The sequence below is a fragment of the Anastrepha ludens genome, chromosome 2 (assembly GCF_028408465.1).
Source record: "Anastrepha ludens isolate Willacy chromosome 2, idAnaLude1.1, whole genome shotgun sequence".
Classification (NCBI taxonomy): domain Eukaryota; kingdom Metazoa; phylum Arthropoda; class Insecta; order Diptera; family Tephritidae; genus Anastrepha; species Anastrepha ludens.
Window position 1 is genome coordinate 182,168,203 of NC_071498.1, and position 24,036 is coordinate 182,192,238.

The 24,036-nt window shown below is 34.7% G+C and overlaps 1 protein-coding gene across 6 annotated transcripts in view; it reads left to right on the plus strand.

The window, feature by feature from the left end:
- The window catches only part of LOC128855994 (sodium-coupled monocarboxylate transporter 1), a 178,511-nt gene that overhangs the window by 90,650 nt on the left and 63,825 nt on the right, over nucleotides 1-24,036 (plus strand). The window contains exon 1 of one of the 6 annotated variants that reach the window (XM_054091312.1): nucleotides 9,745-9,861. The exons of the other annotated variants lie outside the window; for them this stretch is intronic. The gene's annotated coding sequence lies outside the window, so the exon portion shown is untranslated. Of the gene's footprint in view, nucleotides 1-9,744; nucleotides 9,862-24,036 lie in introns of those variants that run through there. 6 annotated transcript variants of the gene reach the window in all.

A 24,036-nucleotide genomic window follows, 5' to 3' on the forward strand; every position in this document is an offset into this window, starting at 1 on the left:
TTGCTCACCGAAACGACGACGCAGTAAATCCATTGCTTCATCACGGGCTGCATGGCAACTAGCGCGTTTTTGTTGCAACCAAATATTTTGGAGATCTCGAGCTTCAATTTCCGGCATCAAAAGGTCATGGCGAGTTTATCCTGGCGCGATAGCGTTCGCCATTCTCTGTTTCTCGTCATTGAAGAAATATGGACCAATGCTACCTTTAGCCCATCGGCAGCTCCAAATATTATTTTCAATGGTTGTAATGCCTGTTCATGAATGGTTTCGGGCTGCTCCTCAGTCCAAATACGGGCATTTTGTTTATTGACGTAGCCATTAAGTTAAAAATGGACCTCATCGCTGAGCAAATTTCAGGCCTGAGCGCGCGGGCAACACCTTTCACAGAGCGTCAATTTTCGTAATACAAATGCACGATTTGTAAACGTCGACGAAGGTCTCTCCATAATGAAATGTTAATAAATACTGAGAAATTATGTATTGACAGTAGTCTCGGGTAATCTGTCAAAACCCCTATTCGAAAAAGTGCCTCCAATCTGATCACCCTTTATTATTACTACTCAAAAGGAGTTTGATGTATTTAAAAAACGAAATCGGTTCGAGTTTTCTGAAAGACAAGAAATTTAAGTAATATATTAAACACAGCAACACAAACTGAGACATTCACGCGCTAGCCTATTTAACAAAACAACTACTAATTCAGCCTGTTTTGCACTTTCCATTTTCACATAGGTTTTAGTTTCGTATAATACTCGCTAATGATTGTTTAGAAATCTATATATGCGATTTACTACAAAAGCACCAATTTAGTCCGAAGTTAAATATAAGTCGTAATTGTTTATTCAGTGTGTTGAAATAAATTCATCGACAAGGCCTTCATTGATATGCGATATCAACAGTTGCTAGCGATTTGATAAAGTTCATTGAATCCCTTGTGCTAATTCCCTCAATTGTTTGGATTTTTTTTAATTATAGTAAACAAACAAAATAGAATTTCCTTAAGCTATTATTCCGGATGAAATAGAAACTTTCAAAATTATGATCTATTGTGTGCAAACTAAACATACACACTCTTAGGCAAATATTAAGGTATTCATCCCTAGCTAATACTCCTTATTATTCTCAATTAGTCCATCAGAAACAAAATTCTCAGCACACACATACACATATATATATCAATATGAGTAGTTCATAATAGCAGCGGATTACACTAAACGTATTTGACTTTAATAGAGCTCAAGATCAAAGCTGTGGCACTTCTGTATAATACTTCATCGTTACTATTTTCTAAATTAAGTAAATTGTCTCGAGCTTAGTGCCCTTTTTGCGACATCAACAAATCATGCATTTCACTTTATCTTCATATTATAATTACAGTTCCGTTAAGCAGCCACAAATTCTCTAATTCGCCCCACCTGCACTGCGGAATGAATACAAAGCAAACTCTCCTCCGCACCGCACTACTGCCAACCATTCCATCTCAGCTAAATAGGATTAATTCAACTTGAGTCACAATCAGTCAAAACAATACTGCACTAACACAACATTTTCGAAATACAATTTAATTAATGACTTATAAGTATGATAAATGCATCTGACTAGCGGTCGAGTGCCTGGCTCACTCAACGCAATGCACACATCCAGGTAGTAGAACTTTTGTCGCACAACACCGTTCGAAATAGTTTGGTATTCATGAAAGATTTCGAAAATAAAGAAACAATAAAAAATAAAGCGAATTATTTCTGATGGTTTGTAAAGGGTGTTTTAAAGGGCACGTCTAGATGTTGTTTTAAAATAAAACATGTACAAATTCAGGTTCTTTTATGAAGAGAGCGAGCAAAAGGAGTATTGCAGGCATAATTTGTTCTGCACCTATTCAAATGGAGCGGATATCTATTACGTAAGGCCTTGTTAGGGACCGAAAAGTTAACAATTTCTAGAAAAGAGTGACAGTTTATCTCTCACCTGATAATGTTAAATAAAAAAGTGAGCGGCAAAATCGATCTTATCCTTTCTAAATAGCTAAAGATTAATGAGAAGTAAACGAGGTTTATATGAAGGGACAGGATCAGAGAAATTCAGAGGAGCGAGAACCACTTAAAAATAACTTTTTGAACTCGTTCAATTCAAATAATAGCAACGTCTCCAAATAGAATTAATCAACCGAGAAATTTAGATCGCAATAATGCAATACAAAAAATGGAAACAATATTTTTAATTTTACCATTTTGTTACCATTCAATTTTTGTAGAGCTTCAGTTCGATAAAATTATTGATAAATTTCTTGCCAAATAAGGTTTCAAGAATTCAGAAATACTGAACCGATTTGAAAGATACACAAAAGTAAACTGTATACGAACGCAATTGCAACTCGATGTATACTCAAAAACTCGGAAAATTAAAAAAAAAAAAATGAAAATGAAAGTATCGTTAATTAATAGACTAATTTGAGTATAAAGCAATGCACGACATAACATTTTTCATCTCATCATTTTATAATATTTACATAAAATAGTTATAAGTGGTGTCGCTTGAAATATTCTGCCTTCCGACTTTTTCTGGACCACCCTAATTTATAAACAAGTATTGCACATAGAAAAACATGTGCAAATATTTGTAGAACAAAACAGCTGTTTCAATATTTTCTTAAATGGAAGCAAACAAACCCCTTAAGGGGTAACACCACTGTAGAAATTTCAAAAAAAATTTTTTTTTTATAAGCTTAAAAAATTCTTTGAACCTTTTAAAATACAGAACAAAATGTTTTATACGTTACCGAAGTTTATTTCATAAATATTTTAAGCTTTTAACCAAGCATTAGTGACTGCTACCTAACGATTTCTCCAAATTTCCAAACTTTAAACGCGTTTTTCTCAAAACACGTTTTCTGCAATTGGCACGCAGCATAACTCAAACAATTTTAAATATTTTTAATCAGGTTTTTCACTACGTCTGTATAATAACCTTCTTAAGAGAAGAGCGTAGGGGATTTTCGATAGATTAATTTAAACGATTGTTATAATTATTTAAGTGCCGTTTTTTTAGTCCAAAATAGAGTATTTTCCTTCAAATGCTTGCTAATTCGACAAAAATAAATATTTTTTAAATCCCCTACGTGTTTCTCTAGATATTCTTATCTAGATTAAAAAAAAAAAATTTCCTTGTTCCAGATTAAAATTTGCACCCTCTGTGTTGCGTGCCGCGGAGTTCCTTCAAGAGAAACCACATTACAAAAAAGTCTCCAATGCCGCCATTTTGTAAAATTTTTCGATCAAACTTTGTAGTTTTGTATTTTAGTATATAAGTAATAACTTCCCAAATCAGAGTGATTGTTTTCCTTTTCTTTCTACACAAAAAAAATTCTTTAAAAATCGTGTTTATTTTACGCGTGTAGAGTGGTGTTACCCCTTAAGGTTGACTATTCCGATCCCTTAGCAGAGACAAACACCCCCAACGCAGTGAGGAGCAAAGCTGTGGGCGCAGGCGATAACTTTTCTTTACTGATTAAATGATCTGTGTAGTTAATATTTACTTTCAAATGAAAGCAAATGTTTTTTCCAATAAATCTTTCCGTATGGCTCAGTGGTGGCTTGAATCTTGAAGTAAAGCGACTGTTAAGCGCGGTGTATGGGAAGTTGCGCTGTCCTGTTGGAACCAAATGTCGTCGAGGTTTATCTGATTAATTTTGGAAATAAAAATTCAGTTATAATGTCTCGATAGCGATCGCCATTCACCGTAACGGTAGCTACTTCCTCATTTCGAAAGAAATAAGGGCCGATTATGCCACCTGCTCTCTATGAACTTCGGGAACAGATTTTTCTTTTTTTTTTTTTAAAAAAATGTCCACAATTTGAAAGCGTTGTCCTGCCGTTAAACAATTCCTGATGATTCCAGTTTGCGATTCTCAGCTGTCAAAGCATAGTTATCGATATCCATAGTTCTCACGCAGCTAAGAAAACATCCGATACATTAATACGGTACTGGCGTAACCAAATCACAACAACTCCTCGCCTAAATGCATTTCAGCTACAGGAATGCGTAAACCAGTTATATTTTATAAAGCATTATTAACATTAATATAACACACAAACACACACACACTTAAATGGATTGCATTACTCACCTGCTAACACAAACAGTGATTGCCTTATGACTGCGATGTCATTGTTTGTGCATGTCGCTGTGTGTGTGTGAATACCTAAGCGTACTCGTTTTCAATTAGAAATTTGTAATTTATGCAAAACTCACCATACGCCGCATATTAGCCTGCGAATTCATGAATGAAGTTTTACACATAAGTAGACACACACACATACAAGTACGTTCAAGCGCACATCGGCTCGCTGCCCACCACCACTCAAACCTAATTAGCGAGATGGCCGCAACCATCGAACAAAATTCAATATACGTCTGAAATGAATTAATGGCAGCAACATTTACGCCGGCAATTGATTTGAACGCTAACCGACGCCAAATACTAGCCACATGCAATATTTCGACATTAATGCTGCTTGCAACAATAACAACAGCCATTTGTATTTATTGTAATAATAATAATTGCAGTCTGCTACACCAGAATGAGTAAAACCACAACAAATGATACCTGTGGCATACAGCAGGATTTGTATTATTTTATGTAAACTCGCATTTAGACGGATGCATACATCTAATTGTAAATATGTACATATGTCTTGTAGTTGTAGGTATGCCTGTGTTCATTTGTGCATTGACGTACTATTCCCACGCCTCCATGGCACGCGCAATTACTATAATAGCCTCAAATATTTCCACTGCATTTCACAACAGTTTCTCAATTGAAAATTACACTATTCTACCTGAATTTAATGCTTTTACGATTTTAATGTAATGCAATAATTGAAAATCTTTATTTTGACATTTACGCGCTACAATGCTTGTCTGCTGTATACCACAATGTCTAGTACACAAGTGTCAATTATGATTGACGTTCTACACCATTCGCAAAATTTATTTTTGACGTGACGAGATAGCCTATTCATATGAGATAGGGCATTTGTCGAGATCGCATTCATTTATTCTGGATCTCTAGTTTGAAGTATGATGCTGGCACTTGAGCAACCCCATAGTTGGATCACATACGTCTAAATTGGTTTTAGCATTTCTTTGCTTTTTTCAGTTAATTGTACGATTCTGTTTAAATGTTTTGGAGATTTGCGATTAACTCAATCTGTGTATTTCCAACTGGAAAGATAGCGATGTCGTCTGCAAACGTTGCTGTGCCGCAGTTCTGACCGGTAGGCAAATCGCGTGTGAAAATTATGTAAATTATGGGTCCCAAAGCGCTACCCTGTAGGACACCAATTTATTTTTTTTCAGGTTAGAATACGTGTCGTCGTATTTAATTCTCTTTTAGTTTGTTGAGAAGGCCACCGCGACATACCTTATCGAACTCCTTGGATACATATAAGAAAACAACAGAGCACACTTTTTTCTTTTCGAAGGCATTTCTCATAACTTGAGTTAGCCTGTGGACTTGATCGATTGTTGGATGCTTTGCCCGAAATCCAAATTGATGCGCTGGTATCAAGTTCCTCTGATCAATAACTTTGTTAAGGCAAGAAATTTGCCAAGTAATGCTTCTAATAGTTTTTATAAACTAGGGGTAGGGTACAAGTGATATAGACCCATATACTTATACATCGTGTGCTGGCTTTCCTGGCTTGTTGAACATGATCATCTGGGCAGTTATCCAATGTATAGGAATTTGCTTCAATTTAAATATAGCATTCGTAATTTTGGTTAGTTTAGTCAGAGTAGTTGGTGGGAGCTGTTTTAGGATTTCCCCAGTGACAAAAGAAAGAAACAACAGAGAAGAGCTCATTGGAAAAGCTCAGGCCATAGCAAAGCTATTTTTGGTCAAAGGTAATTCGAGAATTGGAAAAAGCGTTCCCACAAGGTGTTATATTTCAGGGGACTGACATGAGGGGCAAAATATATATATTTTAAGTAATAAATCAATGTATTTGGAGAAAAATAAAAATTCGCCATAGGTTTTGCATAAACCTCATACACTTGATGTCAAATATTGTATGACTTCTGCTTCAATGCAAAACTTTCTACACTAATCCTAGTTATCAAACGAACACTCATGTCCAGCTAAAAGGTTCAGCAGACTTTCCTTGCAGCAGGCTAGTAACCAATGCTACAATTTCAAATATATTGTATTATTATTTGCCATAGTATTTAGCAGATCCGTTGACCTCTTTTTCAAATTATTTGATCATAATTTGGCAATTCGATTAATTCTATTTTGCTAGTTCAAGGAAATAGGGGTATATTTTTACCTACAGAAAAGTTCCCTAGATAATCGTCTACTCTGTCGTTTTGCCTGATGTTACTATGGCCAAGAACTCAGACAAGAGAAATTGCCGTTGACTGTGGGTATATTTTGAAGAGTTAGTTTGAAGATAAGTTTCTCACAAAAATACATCTGCCGTTCAGGGGCAGCTTACACTGTCAGCTTCAAAAGAAGGTGTACACGACATATGGACTATTTATGTATTTATTTATTTTGTAAGTTTAGTTTTTTTTTTTAATATTTTGTAATTCATACTATAACAAAAACCACATAAACCAAAGTTTCGAACTTTGAATAGAATTTATAAAAATTAGTAACCATCAAGTTTCTTTTTACTTAGAATTTTTAGAAAAATTTCGCGTATGCAGTTCTGTAGAACATTGAATTCTATGCACAAAGTGTAAGTTTCAAGTGGTTCAAAAATCCCGTTGATTTTTTACCATTTTTTCTGCAGACGATGTTGGGTGTTTTCTTCCATATAAAAAAATGTGGAGTAGGTGTTACATGGAGAAAATCCACAAGACTGCGCCCGATAAAGCTATATGCTGCATGTAACTCTAAATTCTCTCATTTAAAGGGCAATATTAATACGCACATCACAAATTGGAGGAGAAGCTCAACCAAATGCCAAAGTTATGTCCGCTATATTAAATATAATTTTATGTAGCTATTTGCATATAGGTTGTTGGTCGGATTAAAGAAATTTTAATAGGCGCAAATTATTAAATATTTTCGGAAATTCTGAAGATGTTGTACTTCGTACTCATGAATTTCTTTAGATACGTACAAACTTTTCAATCGGATACCTGACGTGTGAAAAGTCATAAAACAGGAATCCTATTAAAAACTAGGCATAAGAAAAAATAATTATTTTGTTTAGCTGTGCAATGCGCCAATGTAGCAATTTAGGCGGTGTAGCTGTGATTGGTGCAATGGACGTGTATAGGCTATTCGTAACTGTGTGTGTGTGTGTGTTAAGCCAGCATTGGTATTCATTATTCACAATTATCTAATATTATTACACCCATCGTTTGGATGTATGTAAATAATTGTTCCTTTGCACCTATGGAATTGTTAATGCCGTGCGCTAAGAGCGAGTGACTAATTCAGTAATTGATTTAAGCCCTGCTGGAAAACCTGCAAATAAATACATTTTTAGGGAACAGCGGAAATTCTGCAGCACTTCTCAACAAAAAAATAAATAAATAGTTTTTATATCGTCAACATTTTAGAAATTTTGTCGTTGCTAGTTGAAAACAGAAATCTCATTTGTCATTGCTTTGCTTTCAATCATCTTTGAAATAGAAGTGAAAAATGTATGGTTCAATTTCTTACAGGGTAATAATAATGATAGCGCAATACCGTTTTTGTCTGATTTGAACTTTATTCTCTAATTATTGGTGTTATTTGGTGTTATTTACCCAGATTGAATCATTTTTAACCCAGTCATGAACACCCACAATAAATGTCGTAGTTGACCCGGCCACGATCGGGCCAGTCCACAGAGCACAAGGGTGATAATTGAGTGAGTATTCGAAAGATGTATTTTATGTGCATGGTCATGTGCAGTTTGTAGTAAAGGTGTAAACTGTAACTAAAAAACTAGCGTGCAAGAAATGCGCAATTTTACTTATTTGTTACCATTTTCAGGTAAAAGATGAATGGAATAAACAAGTATTTAAATATTCCTTAAATACAATATTTGCCCAAATTTGAGTGAACTAATATATATAAATTATACAAAGAAGTGCACCTGTGCTCCAAGCAATTCTTGCATCGACATTCAATAGAAAGCCACGACAACTATCGACTAGCAAATAACTTCATTGGTCAACCCGAAATGGCTGCAGGCAGTTTAATTGGAACACATAATAGACCATTTGGCCAAACAATTCATTTGTCCAATTAACTAAAGAGGTAATTCGAAGCGACCGTCGGCCAACGCATGAACAAAACACGTGATGTAGAAAGTAATGCAAAAGGAGAATGAGTAGAAAAGAGGCATCAGGTGTTTATTGTTAATTTGTAGTAGTAAAGTAACCAAGCAATCACCACCGTAACGGAGTGTGTTTGTGGGTGGCAAATTGGTTAGTAATCGAATAGCTGCGAGCTCATTTTCTGCTTTGGAAGCAAATAATCTACTTTTCCTCATCATGCAATGACAAAACCTCCACTGGCTCGATTTTGCGAATTGAATAAGAATAATTGGGCTTAAGCCTAATGTTGCATCTGTAATAAAGTGCAGAAAATGAAATGTACAATAAAATGTACCCATGTGCGTTAAATAGAGAAACCTGTATACAAAAAGTGTGAAGTTGACTTGAATTCCTTTTCAAGATTTCCTAAAATGGCTTTTGAATAATCCTTTTATGGTTACGTAGCAAAAGTCACGCTTCATAGGCTCAGATGTTTTGTCAGTTATTTCACGTTGAAATTGGACAGTTTCAGAGAGAATAGAAGGAGAATAATATTTTTAGTACACAGAAATACTTTAGCATAACCGTTCAATTAATATTTTTGGTAGAAAAATTTTATAATTCAAAGAAGGACTGGTAAAATATCAAAAGGAGTTGCTATTTTGTAATGGAAATGAGCGAGGAAAATGAATATGGATTCAAGATCTTGATGCCACTTTTTTCTATTAATTTGCTATTAATTTGCTATTGTAAGCGTAATTGCAACGGAATCTGACATAAACTATAGATTAATAAAAATTAAAAATATGGAGAAAATAATATCTGGACAAACTGAAACTTAACCTAAGAGCTGAAACTTAAGAAACGGGCCAACGGTTTTTAGGACAATTTTTCTCTCGAACGCTCCTAGTGCTCTCTCATCAGTTAGCTTCATCTACCAAGCTTCTGTGCCGTATACAAAGACGTTGTTTTCGTTTTTCAATTACCTACAGGTAAAGTACTCTCGTTCACCGCAAGACTCAGTTTCTCTACTTCCTTCTCCAGACTGGAGTAGGCTGCACCTTCAACCACCTATTACATATATGTATGAATATATATATGTATATATATATATATAATAGCTCATACTGCCTGAATGCTTTGGAAATTTCCTATAATTCACAGTTCTACTCCTCTTCGTATTTCTTCTATAAACCAGAGCTTTCATAATTTCTTTTCTTATTTCATATTTTCCTATTCTAAATTTCGTTTATTACATCTACATATAGATACTCGTACTTTGAATGTTAATGTGCGATGCCATACCTTAAATCGGTGAGAATGCAATACAGAAACTTAATTCAATTAAAAAGAAACTCTGCACTATAAGTAAATTCCTGTACTCCTATTTCTGTATATGCAACGGTAAATAGTGCGCTCCATATATAGTAAATAAATGGAAATGGCATACCCAATATGCATACCATTCTTCAATAGAGCACTGAAACGCCTTCAACAATTACATCGCACGAGCACTGAGCCTCCTACTACCACAACAGCGACAATCGGAGGCACCTTTTAAGAGGCAATGACATTCATGTCTTGTGTATTTTAATGCTACATTTTAATGTGAGTAAACTTTTTATCATTCAAAATAAAATATGGAACGTAGAAAATGTTTGCCAAATTATGCAAAAAATACCTTAATGCCCGAAAAAGTCTAGACTTAAGAACTCGTTTTTCTTTTGTACGAATAGAACAATGCTGAGTGCGCTTTGTTTTGTAAACTTTCTACTTTTTAGCTGAAGTGATAATATTTTGTAACCTTTTATTGTTTGCACGCAATTTCTCATTGCACTGAATTGGCTGATTTTGTTTATTTTTTGCTCTTGCCAACTGCTGTTTCTCCAACTAAGCCAAGTTGTCAGCGAGCGCAACTAATACGATTTGCATGAAAATTGGCTTTAGCACTTTTTGTTCAGTTTCCTAAAATAAATACCTATTTTTCTCATTTGTGCTTGCTTTCATATTCACCGTGTTTTATTTCGTTCTTTTTATGCACTCAGTTGCGAAATCAATCAACAAAAAATTTATCGATGAATGCAGAGACAGCACGTTTTTTTAGGATGTTAACCTTTAGCCTTCTACTGCTCACGAATCGCTCACACGCTTATCACACAGTTATAGACAAGTGTATAGATATGTAGCTACATACATACATATGTTTATAAAGCTGATACAATTCCACATGTCATTGGCTTTTGGGATTTGTGGTAGATGCAATTTAAAAATTTTGTCAGACTTTGAATTGCAGCGCTGCGTAAAAACGTCAGTATGCATAAATTTTATATTTAAATAAAAGCCTTATTTTCCACAGTTTTTCAGCAACTAAAAATATTAAAAAATATACAACATAGTTACAAACTCAGTTCTTCTAAATTAGCAGTCAATGTGAATGGCACAAAAACTTGAAAAATTACATTGTTTTATTTTTTATTTTATTATTTATATTATTTATTTATAGTACAATATTTAACAACTCGTACACTGATTAGGATGGGTTAATTTATATATTTACCTGTTTCAATTTAAGCAAATATGTTAAAGAAAACTGTAAACCTGAAATAATTTTCTGCTCACCTGGAAGTTCTCAAAATAGAAAATGTTCTCGTCAGTGGCGGCAGAAATGTACCTGCAATGTCTACAGAAACTGTTCCATATTAATGAAACTCTTTCTACTCTCGTCATTTAATCAATCAGCGTAACATCTGACTCTTTTACTGCCCAAGACGATTCATTAACATGACAATACCATGGCAATTCTATCCCTAAGCATCAGATAGGTAAATCTAATCGTGCCAATTCCGACTCCGAAATGAAAGATCCCTTAATGAAAATGCATTGCAATGCTCTAAAGCACAAACGTTTCTTCTGTAGATTTAACAGTCGCATGAATAAGTTAGCAAATCTGCCCGTTTTTTAGAAAGTGTAACTCTCAGGAGGCTCTGAAGATCGGCAAATAAATATTTTTCTCACAGTACAGAATTCATTCCTCATGAACATCTAAGGGTAAAATAAATAAAATTGCTTACTTAAAAAAGTTCAAATTATTTTTTATTTAATAGATTAATGCATAAAACAAAAACAAACTCTATCCACGTCTCTATGCCTGATAAAATAAAGCCGCAAAGTATGTATGTACGCAAATGACAATACACAGAATAATCCGATTAGTACAAGATTTTTTTATTTTAAAGCTGGTTCCGCTTGAAAAGTTTTGCTAAGTATAAACTGCTTAAACTTACAGAAGTGGCGTGTCTACAAGCCAAAATATGTGAAAAAATCATAAAAATAACTTTGAAACTATAACAAAACAAAATTGACTCAATTATTGGAATGCTGTTTTTTTTTTTACTAAAACACTTCGAAATATTTACTACTTCTGTGCATTGATCAAATATACCAATTATTTCCTATTCGAAGATAAAAGAAGCATTTTTATCAGAAAATTCTTGCTTGTGTGTTGTTCTCTTTTTATACCGAACTCCACTAAGCGGGAATAAGCAGGCAACGCAAAGATGCAAAATTAACATATGGTGTGCCCACTGATTTCTATTAAGGAGAGCACTTGATATATTACCTGGCTAAGCCGAAGAAAGATTCGATTACAAAGTTTGTGCTTCAGCTATAGCAAAAAAGAAAATTATGAGGGGAACTTTGACTGTCACGTCACTTCGGGATTCGGCAGCCGAATGTCCAATCAGGCCTTATTCAGGTAGCAATGAAGCAACATAAGCGAAGATTGTAATGATTTTTTTTCGTATATCACTAACACAATCTTATCGCCAGCCGAAATTTGCACAATTAATTCACGCATATTCACACACTCGTCAAGTGTGTCATTGATGAATTTTTTTTTTCGTATATTACCAACACAATCTAATTTTTTTTGTTAACATACCCCAAGTGACGACAGCCCATCAACTGATTCTGTCCAATTCGCTCAGAGGTACGTTAAAGAACTCTCCTTTAAAATCATTTCACCATGGGCCAATCATCATTGGCCAATTGGCTATTTTGTAAAACAAAATTGTGCGGACAATTTCGATTGCCACGTCACCGGGGACTCGGCAACTGAATTCTGCCTATCATTTGCACATGCCTCCAATCTTGTTCAGTCGGCAACCAATCTTAGTTTTTCCGTAAACAAATAACCTTGGTGACGTCAGAGCCGGTTAACGCTCTGATCTTTGCCACAACTCTTGAATTTTTTTCTCCATGGATTTCCATGTCTGCTGATTTGTTATTGTGTTGCCCACTACTCTCTCGTACATACTTTGCCTTAACGATGGAGCAGTCAATGTGACGCGTTTACTCGCATAATATAAAAATATTTATTATTATTTAATCAAAAGTGTTTCCAAGAACCACAAACTAAATTCCGCATAAGAATAAAGAAATTGTTAATCCAAAGATATACAAATATTTATTATTATTTAATCAAAAGTGTTTCCAAGAACCACAAACTGAACTCCACATAAGAATAAAAAAATTGTTAATCCAAATATTTATTTTTGGTTTTAACTCACGTAGTTAAGGATTTTTTCCAAAAAATAATTGGGGATGACCACGCAAACGATTCTAATGAAAAAACTCTGGACGCTTCCTAATAATAGAGGTCCAGAAATATCCAGTAATATAAAACAAGAGTTTTGATGAGACTTGAATGATATTTATGGTATGAAATTTCGTATAGCAATATTTTGTAGTGTAATCCAACAATTTTCTCTAAAGTAAAATTTGTTACTTTTACACAGATATATATGTTTACATTGCTACTGAGTACAACAAAGTATATGTACAACAGAGTAAATATATTCCAGCCCCAAATTTGAGGCGCAAAATTGAATCGCTTTTACCGGAAGAAATGAAAGGAAACCGAATTATTTTTACTTTTCAAAATTCTACTATTTTATTTTTATCTCTATTTTCTACGATTTAATCTCGAATTTCGATGGTATCTCACATTTTGCACACCACAGCTCGATCCATTGCAGCTTAGTAAAATCTAACGTCCCGTCCTAGTTTTCATACAAAAAGTGAAGGCCACAGTTGTAATGCCACAAAAGCATAAATATTCCCAACACATTTCTGCTAATGCATAATTAAATTTTTTGTTAATTATTTTTGTTTTTCATTCTTTGTGCCCCTCTTCTCTACTATTTCTGGAAATTGATTAATACAAATTCACGCGATATTGTTTTGCTAAAAATAATATTTGCTTTTAATCGCAAAACCATTTATTTGCACCGCACGTACGTGTCAAGTATTTTATGTGTTTCGTGTTGGTGTTGTGTGTGCGTGCGCTTTTTCACAATTTCCATAATTATTTTGTGGTTTAATTTCATTATAATTAACTCGAATATTAAAACCACTATTTTTTTATAATTCGCTCGGACAGATGGTTTGAAACCAATATTTTTAAAGACACTTTTCCGTAACTATTCCTAGGGGATTAAAAAAAGCTACAACTAAAATATGAATAGCCCGATTAGTGAGTTGTATTTGAAACAAATGCGAGCTTTGTATGAGCACAAAAAGAAAAAAACAAAACAAATTGCCTTAAATTAAATTTGTGGCATTGAGGTTCACGCACAGGTCGTTAAAACTTTCCAATAGACGCAAGAAATTCTATTTTTTCTATAAATGCAAAAATGCAAATAAATTTTATTGCTCTTGCTTTGGAATAATTTTTTGAACATTCTCACTATACTATAATCCAAATAAATTTTTTCTTTTACACAGGAATCACTTTTGTATTGCCATTTTACTAAAATTCATTGTATTCTTGGAGCGCCGAGCAATTCAATTGTCTATGCTACCCTAAAGAAATCAATCCTTATTTATAGCGTTCCAATATGAAACTTCCTTCACTCCCCAACCTTTTCGATACGGACATTCTGTGGGGGAATATTTTTAATTTTCACCACTCAGTACCAGATAGACGCACAACCCCTTCCTCATCTCTGAAACGAAGCTCAACCTTGAAAGCTTTCTCGGTGCTAGGCATCTATATAGCCATTGCAGTCAGACTCACACACGCACCTATACACATACACAGCCAGTTGGCAACAAGTAACAACACGTTGAACGAGCTGCAACATTTTGCATTCGTGCCCAGTCATTGAGCTGCTTTTAATTCAATTAAGAAAATTTTTAATTTACGGATACACAAAATGGGTGGCATGAAAAATGCATACCTACTCATTCAGATGCAAGCTATATTTGTATGGGCTCGTACATACATACATATATATATATATATGTTATATAGAGGGAGCGCTGCAACATAGCTAAGTTAGAATCTTAATTTGATTGCACGAATTTAATGATGTGATTTCGAGTCCTTGAAAATTTTAAAGTTTATGCGTAAAGAGCTGAGAATTGTGTTAATTGTTGCAACATTGTTGACATATTTTGTGTCATTTCATGCATTCTTTTGTCAAAGTGAGTGTAAATATTCCTCTCTTCCACCCGCAATTGTCAGCTTGTCAGCCAACCGTAATTTACCTGAACACAGAAGCAGCCACTTTCAATTAACTTGAACAGCCAAGCAAGCAAACAAACGACCCACCGACAGCCATCCAACAACCGAGCAACTTGAAGTAAATGAATGATGCTTAAGTTTATGACGATACCGCCGATTGTTATGTTGCTGGTTGTGTTGCTAGTCTTTGCCACAGCAACAATTTCTTACAAAGTTTTTTGCTACTAGGAAAATTAAAGTCGAGCAAAGGAAAACTACTGGTTACTCATCCGCAATGATGGGCCTGAGCGCTCAACACTTCAACGCGATACCCTGGCAAGTTTGGTACGCCACTAACGGAGGTAGGAACAATAAAAAAGAGTTGATGCTTCGGTCAACACATTAAACGATATTGGGACGCATCATCGATGCAAAATTAAAACTTTAATTGAATTAGTAAATAAAAAGAGTTTAACTGCAGAATGAGGCTGCTAAAGAGAAGAAATATGGGGGATAGTTAGTAGGAGTTTAAGAGCGTTGCGGTATTGTGGCGCAAGGACAAAGTTTTACCTCGATACAATGGATATAAATTAAAAAAGCAGTGGAAAATGGTGATGAAAAGAAGACTCAGATGAAGACAAAGACGCAGATGTAGATGAGAATGCGATAAAGATGAAGATGTAGTTAATAATTAATGTACATAGAATGTTGATACACAAGAATTGCAAAACATGTACCTATGATATAGAAAACAAGTCAGTTTCATTGTCACTTTTAATAACATTTTTCACAGCATTCCATTTCCTATAATTTTTTAAAAGGCATTAATTTCAGTGGTATTGATTTCAGCATTATTCCAAAGCAGGACTTAACTCAATTTTAGATGTAAGAAAATTTAGGGAACAATCAAAATTTTACATACGCCTATTTACTTTCGGAAACCCAATTCTGTGTTTTAAACCTTTTCAAACAGACCAATTCCAGCTTTCTCAGAATTAATGGTGACGGATAAACAATTTGTCAGAATTTTACGCACAACTTTCAACGAACATAAATATAAAGTTTGATTTAAAAACTTCAAGCAATTTCTTCTGGACAAATTGTTTTTTTCGGACTGGATTCCATAATAAAAAAATTAAGTAAAGTAAAATTTAATATGTCAGTTAAAGAATTAAAAAAATTATAACTTAAAGAAACGCAGTTCAATTTTTAATGCTTAAATATTTTTTTATTATGTACTTAAAACATGCTTCTTTGAAATTGCGGAATTTAATAATTTATGTGTACAAAATATTTTTCATTTACGTACGTTAATTTACTAAAATTGCAACTACAAAATTTGGAAACCAAACTCAAGAAATTCATATGAGTTATCTCAGAAATATTTTTTTTTGTGGTTCGTCTTTGAACTTTAAGCAGTTATGCACACATTAAAAAAAACTTCTAAAATATAAGTGCAAAAAGAAGTCAAATAAAAAACTCAACATTTTGTATTTATTATTTCAAATTCCCCTTACAAAAATTTCTTTAGGTTTGGGAAAACTCGAAAAATTTGGCGGCTGCCGTAGCCGAACGGGTTGATGTGAGACTTCCATTCGGGAGTGCGTGGGCCCAAATCTCCGTGCATGAAACAGCAAAATGATGGAAAAAGTTTTTTCTAATAGCGGTTGACTCTCGGCAGTCAATGGCAAAGCGCCGAGTGTATTTCTTCCATGAAAAAACCCCTCATAAAAACCATTTGCCGTCCGGCAACCACCAATAGGAGAGGCGCCAATGATTTATTTTCTTATTTATTTTTCAACTAACTGTGCGTGACAGTAAAGCCACAAAGCAAAAAAGCCGTGCTACTCTTAACGTTAGTGGTGATTGACGTTTTTTCTGACGCTTGCATTGCGGCATGTCTCTAAAATACAGAAAAAATACTTGTAGGAAGAGTCGTTTTCCCCTTACTCTTGCAAGTATACACAAACTTGACGATTAAGCAGACGTGTTAAAAGAGAAGCTTTGAAATATCATAGAAGTATTTAGAAATTTTCGCCACTGGAATCCTTTAATAAATAATTGCTAATTCAGAGAACTTTCAAGTTAAGTTTAAGTTCAAGTTTTTGAGCATTTGCTGTATGCGGACAGTACAGGTAAATGTGCGAAGAGTTCCGTGGAGACTGGAAGCTTGCAAGCTCTTTCAGAAATAATTGGAGTCTCTCGGAGCACTCTAAGAACTTATATTCGTTGCTTCTAAGTAAATGGGTGACAGGGAATAACGCTAGAAAATGATCGCATCAGCCAAATTTTACTCACAGTTCGAACTCAGTCCCTTAGGTTTGTATTCACTGCTCGAGTTGCAGTACTTATATTTATGTGCATTAGGCTCAAAACCAAATTTTGCTTTTCATACACATGAAATCCCTGAATTGGTTCTATGTCGAAAAACGCGGGACTTTTTTTTTGTTTTAACACATCGGTCAATAAGTCCCGGGTCTGGATAAGAAAATAACATTTATTTTCAAAAATTCTTCATTCCAACGAGTTTGTAGCTTTTCTATGCCTGTTTTGTGGAACATCTATCTTTGGCCTCAAAATACGCTTCAGTTTTAGCGATAACTTCCTTATTTGATTGACATTTCATTCCCTGGAGTATTTTTTTGAGGTCTGAAAACAGCCAGTAGTCGCTGGGGGCCAAATCTGGACTATACAGTGAGTGGGGAAGCAATTCGAAACGTAATTCATTCAATTTGACTATCGTTTTCATCGATTTGCGACAGGGTGCATTGTCTTGGTGAAAGAGAATTTTTTTCTTCTTCATGTGGGGCCGTATTTCTGCGATTCAATTGTTCCAATAATTCACAGTAATAATCAGAATTAATTAATTAGTGGTAGATCCATGTTTCATCCATTGTCACACATCGACGAAAAAATTCAGACTTATCCCGCTTAATAATGTCCAAAGAGCGATTTGAATCATCAATTCGTTGTTGTTTTTGTTCCGGCGTGAGCAATCGCGGCACCCATTTCGACAACAGCTTTTTCATACTCAAATGTTCGTGCAAAACAGTGGACGCACTGCCTTTTGATATCTTCAGGATGTCAGCTATCTCTTGCAACTTCACTTTGCGATTACCCATGGAGATTTTGAGGGTTTTTTCAATATTTTCTGGAGTAACTGCCTCATTTGGACGACCAGGACGTTCAGCATCATCGGTGTCTGTACGGCACACCAACGTTTGATTGTTGTTTCCGATGGAGCAGAGTCTGGATAACGTTTACCGAGCCATTGCTATGCTTCAACGGTATTTTTTTCATAGAAAACAATGATAAATCAGCACACGAAATTGCATTGAATTCATTGTTTTTAAAAATAGCAAAAGTAACGTCACTTAAAGCACTGCAACTTGGTAAATAATAAACCGAATGTCTTGAAATTTTGACAGTACACTTTTAGAGGTTAGCACTATTAAATAACAAAATCGATATGGTATTAGTGGCGCCATCTAGAGGCCAGGCTCGGGACTTATTGACCGATGTGTTATTTGTAATTTACCGAAATGATGCGCACTAAAAATATTTTTAATTTTTAACATTTTTTAAGTTTCAGGGGGTTTTCAAGCTATGTTTTCTAATTAAAGCATAGGATGTAACTTTTTGGCCATTTGTGAAGGGAAATTCAAAGAGGAGATTAAGTATCGCGCTGTAAAAACATTACATAAAAATTACGGGAAAGTTAATTTTTCCCTTTGGGAATTCAGTGGTAATTTTTAATGTTACAGTTAAATTTAAGGATTAAAGTAACGTAGAACAAGAAAAAAAATCTTTAAGGGCCATCTTAACATATTTTAAATTTTGCAAGGTCACTTTAAAAAATAGTTCAAGTTTTTTTTTTGTTTTAATTAAAACAGAGTTTTGTGCCAAATTTGCCAATTTTATGCCAAATTTACGAAAAAATTCATTGTGCGGTAATTTTTAAAGCATTGCCTGCATGGATAAATATTCAAAAAAATTTAGTGACTTATTTGTTGGCGACAGTAGTACGCGAAGCATTAGGAAACAAAATTTTTGGGTCTCCCTAATGAGCATATGTGAAATTATTACATGTATGTATTTTCTCCTTTACACAATTCGCACGGAAATGCTTATAAACTACAATGGAAAGCAAGAAGCCGAACAGAATTTATGTACAGGAAATGATGAAATGTGGCAACTGTAAAGCTGCATTAACAACTCCATACAACTGCATGCGTCATCGCAATTTCTCATACGCACCTACATATAACAAATAATTAGAAAATAGTTTGTTCAACTAATGGGAAACAAATTATAATGAATTTTGTTCGGAGGTCAGAGAGGAGGGCCAATCATACTCTTACAAGCAGCTAACAAAAATTTTGACATAGTCATTTGCAGATCGGAATGATGATGGCAAAAAGCTTGTAAGTGACACTAATGTCAAGCAAAGTACATCGTACTCACTCGTAGCTCATAAGCCAAGGCTATTGTAAGGGGAATGCAACAAGAATAATAAGTTATCTGCTTGTTACTGCCTGTTGACATTGTCAGCAGCGAGAACTTTTGTCGTACCCATTCCCATTCTCTAACTGCTGCTGATGATGCTGTTAATGCTGCTGGCAATTTGACTGTAGTAGCCACTCTTGCAGCAAGCTGTCGCAATTATGTTATTAGTGTGGTTCGCTCTTATACTTTATGTGTATTAGTGTGTATGAGGTGTTGTGCACCACTGTCAGTGTTACTGAGTTTTCCCTACTCACATCCGACAGCAAAAGCAGCACCAGCAGCAAGTGTTGCCACATAATCTAATGATCGTAACAACTTGGTCTTCAGAATATTTCGTGCAATTTAAATAAATACGAATACTTACACAAAATGTTACGTACATTAAACAGTCGGTTGCAATTGCTTTGGCTGCTACTGCCACAACTTGTATTGTTGTGAAGTGTGAAATTTGAACAGACAAGCGGGCGCCTGTTGTTTTAGTTTCAGTTTTACTTTTTACGCTGAAGTTGCTTACCTCATTGTTGCTATCCTTGTTTGTTATTGTTGTTGTAGTTTTGATATAAAACCACTTGCTTGCAAGCAACTACAAGTTTTCGTTGTATTTGCTTGTAACATTCGTGTTGGTGCACTCGCACAATCGTCTTGCGCCAACTGACAGTTTTAATGGCATCACTGCAACTCATTAGCAAATTTTGTAGCAACGACAAATTTCGCTGAATTTGCTGACACTCCTTAAAATATAAAACGTTGAATGCTACTGGCGATGTCGCCGTGAAAAGATGAAGCAAACAAAATTCTTTCAAAGAGCTTCTTTAAAATGATTCAAGTAAAATTCGCTAGAATATTCAATAGATTTATATACTATAATATTTCATCAAAATAACTGCAGCGCCCGAGCATTGAGCAAAATTGAAGATAAATTTACTATCTGTGATTTATTTTTTAATTTTTTAGCAGGCAACTTAGGCCAAGAATTGAGACTCATCGCTGTTAGACAGTTTAGATTAGTTTACTTATTTATTTGCATCCCTTGTTGAAGCATCTAGTGTCTCTCATGAATTTCACCAAGCATTTAAAGGTGGTAGTCCCCACTTGATTAAGATAGGCTAGAAAAGGTGGTCCTAGAAACCAATACTAGGCTTCTTGCCTTGCTTTCCAGCACGCAATGCTTTATAACAGCTTCAATGATGGTAGTTATCTACTCATCTTTCAGAGATGCACACTTAAGTAATGACTTTCGATGCCTTCGAAGCATCGAGCTTTCATCAGATTGTTTGCAGGCATCTTAAGGCGTTTTTTTAGTATGAAACTGAATGGCCATAGCTTGCCATTCAAGTTCATTTATCATGCGGTTATCCCATGTACCTCTTTAGCCTATGGTAAACGCTAAGGGAATTGTGGTATATTCTGGTTAGCCTTCTTCACCAGTGTTTGCCCATATTTCAACGCAAGTTTAACGTTAGATATTAGTTCCAGATTCTAAATTTTAGTTGATAGTCTAGACTTCAGATCTACGGGAAGTAGATGGATGGCATCCCACGATAAGCTCTCAAGGCATGTCTTCCTAGAGACTCGGTCCTCATTCTAAATTTTGGTTGTTAGTCTAAATTTAAGATTTACGGGGAATAGCTGCCTGGCGTTATAGGATAAGCTCTGAAGCATACCTTCCTTGGGACTCGGGCCAGATTCTAAACTTTAGTTGATAGTCTAAATATAAGATTTATAGGAAGCACTGGCTGACGTCCTAGGAGTAGTAAGTTACTTAAGCTTTATTTGCACAGTTTTTACTTTTTTCTAATAGACTATGAGTTCTTAGAAACATTTTTATTAAATTTCAGATCGATCTGAGCAAAACTGGCGAAGCTATAAGTCTTTTGGGGTCCGTTGGATTTCTCTACCGATTCCAAACCGTTTTTCTGAAACTTAATATGAAGTCTACTATATCAAGACTGACAGTTTTGACGTCCACTAAAAACATGCCAAACCATTATTTATTTTTAATTCGTATTAACCTTACAGTAACAAATTAGCCAATGTTTTAAAAAATTCTGTTGGGAGTTATGTTTTATTCTGCAAAGGAACTTTTTTTCGTGGTGCATCCTAAGATTCACTGTCACTCACACACAATTTGCAATATTTTTCAATGAGAATTTAGAAAAATATTGCTTAAACAAAGCATTACTATATATTATTTTATATATATCGCTGAAAAAAAGTTTCAACCGCATTAACCGAAAACACAGCAATCATTGTAGCCGGTTGAATTTGTGTGTATCTGAAATTCGATTGCCTCAGATTCAAAGCTCACTATTGGCAGGAGACTTCAAATCTCAATGAAGGTCTTTTTTATTTTTTAATAGTGGTCGCTCCTCGGAACGCAATCTTCTCATAAATCTTCGCATAAAACTGAAAGCCACTCCTTTTATGAATTTATTTATTTAATTATTGGAGGAGGGACCTACTAAACATCCAGCAAAGGGTGTACGCGCCTATTTTATAAACTTACGCCATTAAAAAGATGTAGAAAGACAGGGTCAACTTAAGCTAATTTTTTACAATTCAAATTCTTATGGACATCAGTTCATAATATCGCGAGATGTTCTGTGTGTTTCTGTTTGTTTGAAAATAAATTATTTATTCATCCCACTTTTCACCGAATCCAATTCCAACTTCGGTTCGAACTTTCATTTCGCCATTTATTGTCTCTAATTCTTCCTCTTCTGCTGCCATAACTTAAATATTTCAATCCTTTAAGAACCGGGCTTAAAACTACACAGCCGGAAAGCTTTAAAATGTTTACTCTGTCCATTTAAGTGTGCGCGTATCTGTACATTTCTTAATGCAAATACAATAACTAAGTATACCGATAAATCAATCTTTGCCACTCATCGCCTTGCTCGAATAGTAACAAATATTCACTTAACATTGCAACAGCATTCAACTTGTACTCAAGCGACTGGCAGCGGATATCCTTGCACTACATTAATTTCATTTTAATCCAGACAATAAATTCTAATTTCTGCATTGGCAAGGCCGGCCAACAATTTGCCAACGAACTACCCGTGTGTTTGTATTTCATATTTCGTATACGTGTACACATATATGTGCGTGTATTTGTATGTATAAAAGCGCTGTGCGCACTACAGTGCTCTAGTGGCGGCGCTGGTGTCCTGGCGCACCATGACGCATTCTGGCTGGCAACACTCCAGACGCCAGCGTAACTGACGCAATTACGCCGCGGCGTGGAACTGGAGGATGGGCAGCACAGCATTTAGGTGAAAACGTGAACGCAAAAATATACGACGATGATGGGTTTGCTGGTGTTAGTGTTGCACAGCCAAAGGGAACAATTTAACTCGATATTTGCTTTAAGAAGAGGCAATGTGCCAAAGAACAACAGAAAACATATGTTTTTTTCCAGATAATGGCAGAAGAAAATGGCAGGGAAATATAGAAGTCGCTGCTTTTTATTGAATAAGGTGACAAAAGATGAGGTGAAACTGATGGCGCTGGTCATGCACCATGCAGGTCATAAGGGCACACCTGCAACAGTTGTATGAAAATGGGGAGCTGCTTCATAATAACTTTTTTTTTATTTTTTGCTTTTCATGCACTTTATATTAAGCTTAACCGTTTACTATATGAATTAATAAAGCGTTGAACAAAAATTGGAAATAGCCTCATTTAATTAAGGCATATTAAATGAAAAATAATGAAAGAGTTTTATATTCCGGTTTCTTCTACGGAAGCATAAATAAAACTAGTTGTAAATTATAGAAAACTGTTGAAAAGCGGAAAAACTATTATCCAACAAGAAAAATGAGAATATCGACTTCATAAAAATATTTGTTTTAACAAAATGTACTTACATTTAGCACTTCAATGCTGCTCTTTCACTCATTTGCACATAGCAAAATTTTTTTTGGTTGCATTTTTATTGTTGCTAAATAAATACTTTTTTGGAAAAACAGAAATTCATTATTTTTGCACAAATTGCTTAAAACTGTTTTATGGTCGATATTTAGCTCCCGGGCGGTACTATGACTATTTTATTGACATTTTCGTTAATATTAGAAATATCTGAACGAAATCTACGAAACCAAAATTGCACATAATTAGCTGTTACACCATCGGCACCAGAAACACCATTCACAGTTTTAGAGGCGTAGCTTGCATTTTCGCCTTTATCAAAGAAAAACTAAAATTTACCGAATTTACTCTTTGTTGACTTCCATTGTTAGTACCCTGTAACCCAAAACTGAATGGAACAAACAAAAAATAGCAAACGAAATTTTTAGTTAGTAAAATTCCACCTTAACAAGGAGGATAAACCTTAAACTGTTTGATCGATGCTTTGCGAGATATCGACCACTTCAACCGTCTACCTAGAAAATATCGAATTTCTTTTTTTACAAAATAATATAATATAAATATATAATATTAATAAAAAGTAGAAAATATCGAATCGTTTGTTCTAATACCTTCGTTGGGCTATGGTTGAAAGTAATGGTGCTAGCGGATAAAATATAAAAAAATGCATATCGATTTTTATGATTTGATATTTATGATATATGCAGAAGGAGGAAGGTTTCAAAATTTGCTTCGATTTGTAGTTTGTTGGAAGAATTGGTTTGGGATATATCATATCATAACAAATGGCATACGCTTACGAATAGTAACATAACTGAATCAATTAGTGTGTCTGAATAACATTTAGTCAGGTAGCCATGGAACTACGTTAAGTGTACATACAAATATATAATCAATGCAAG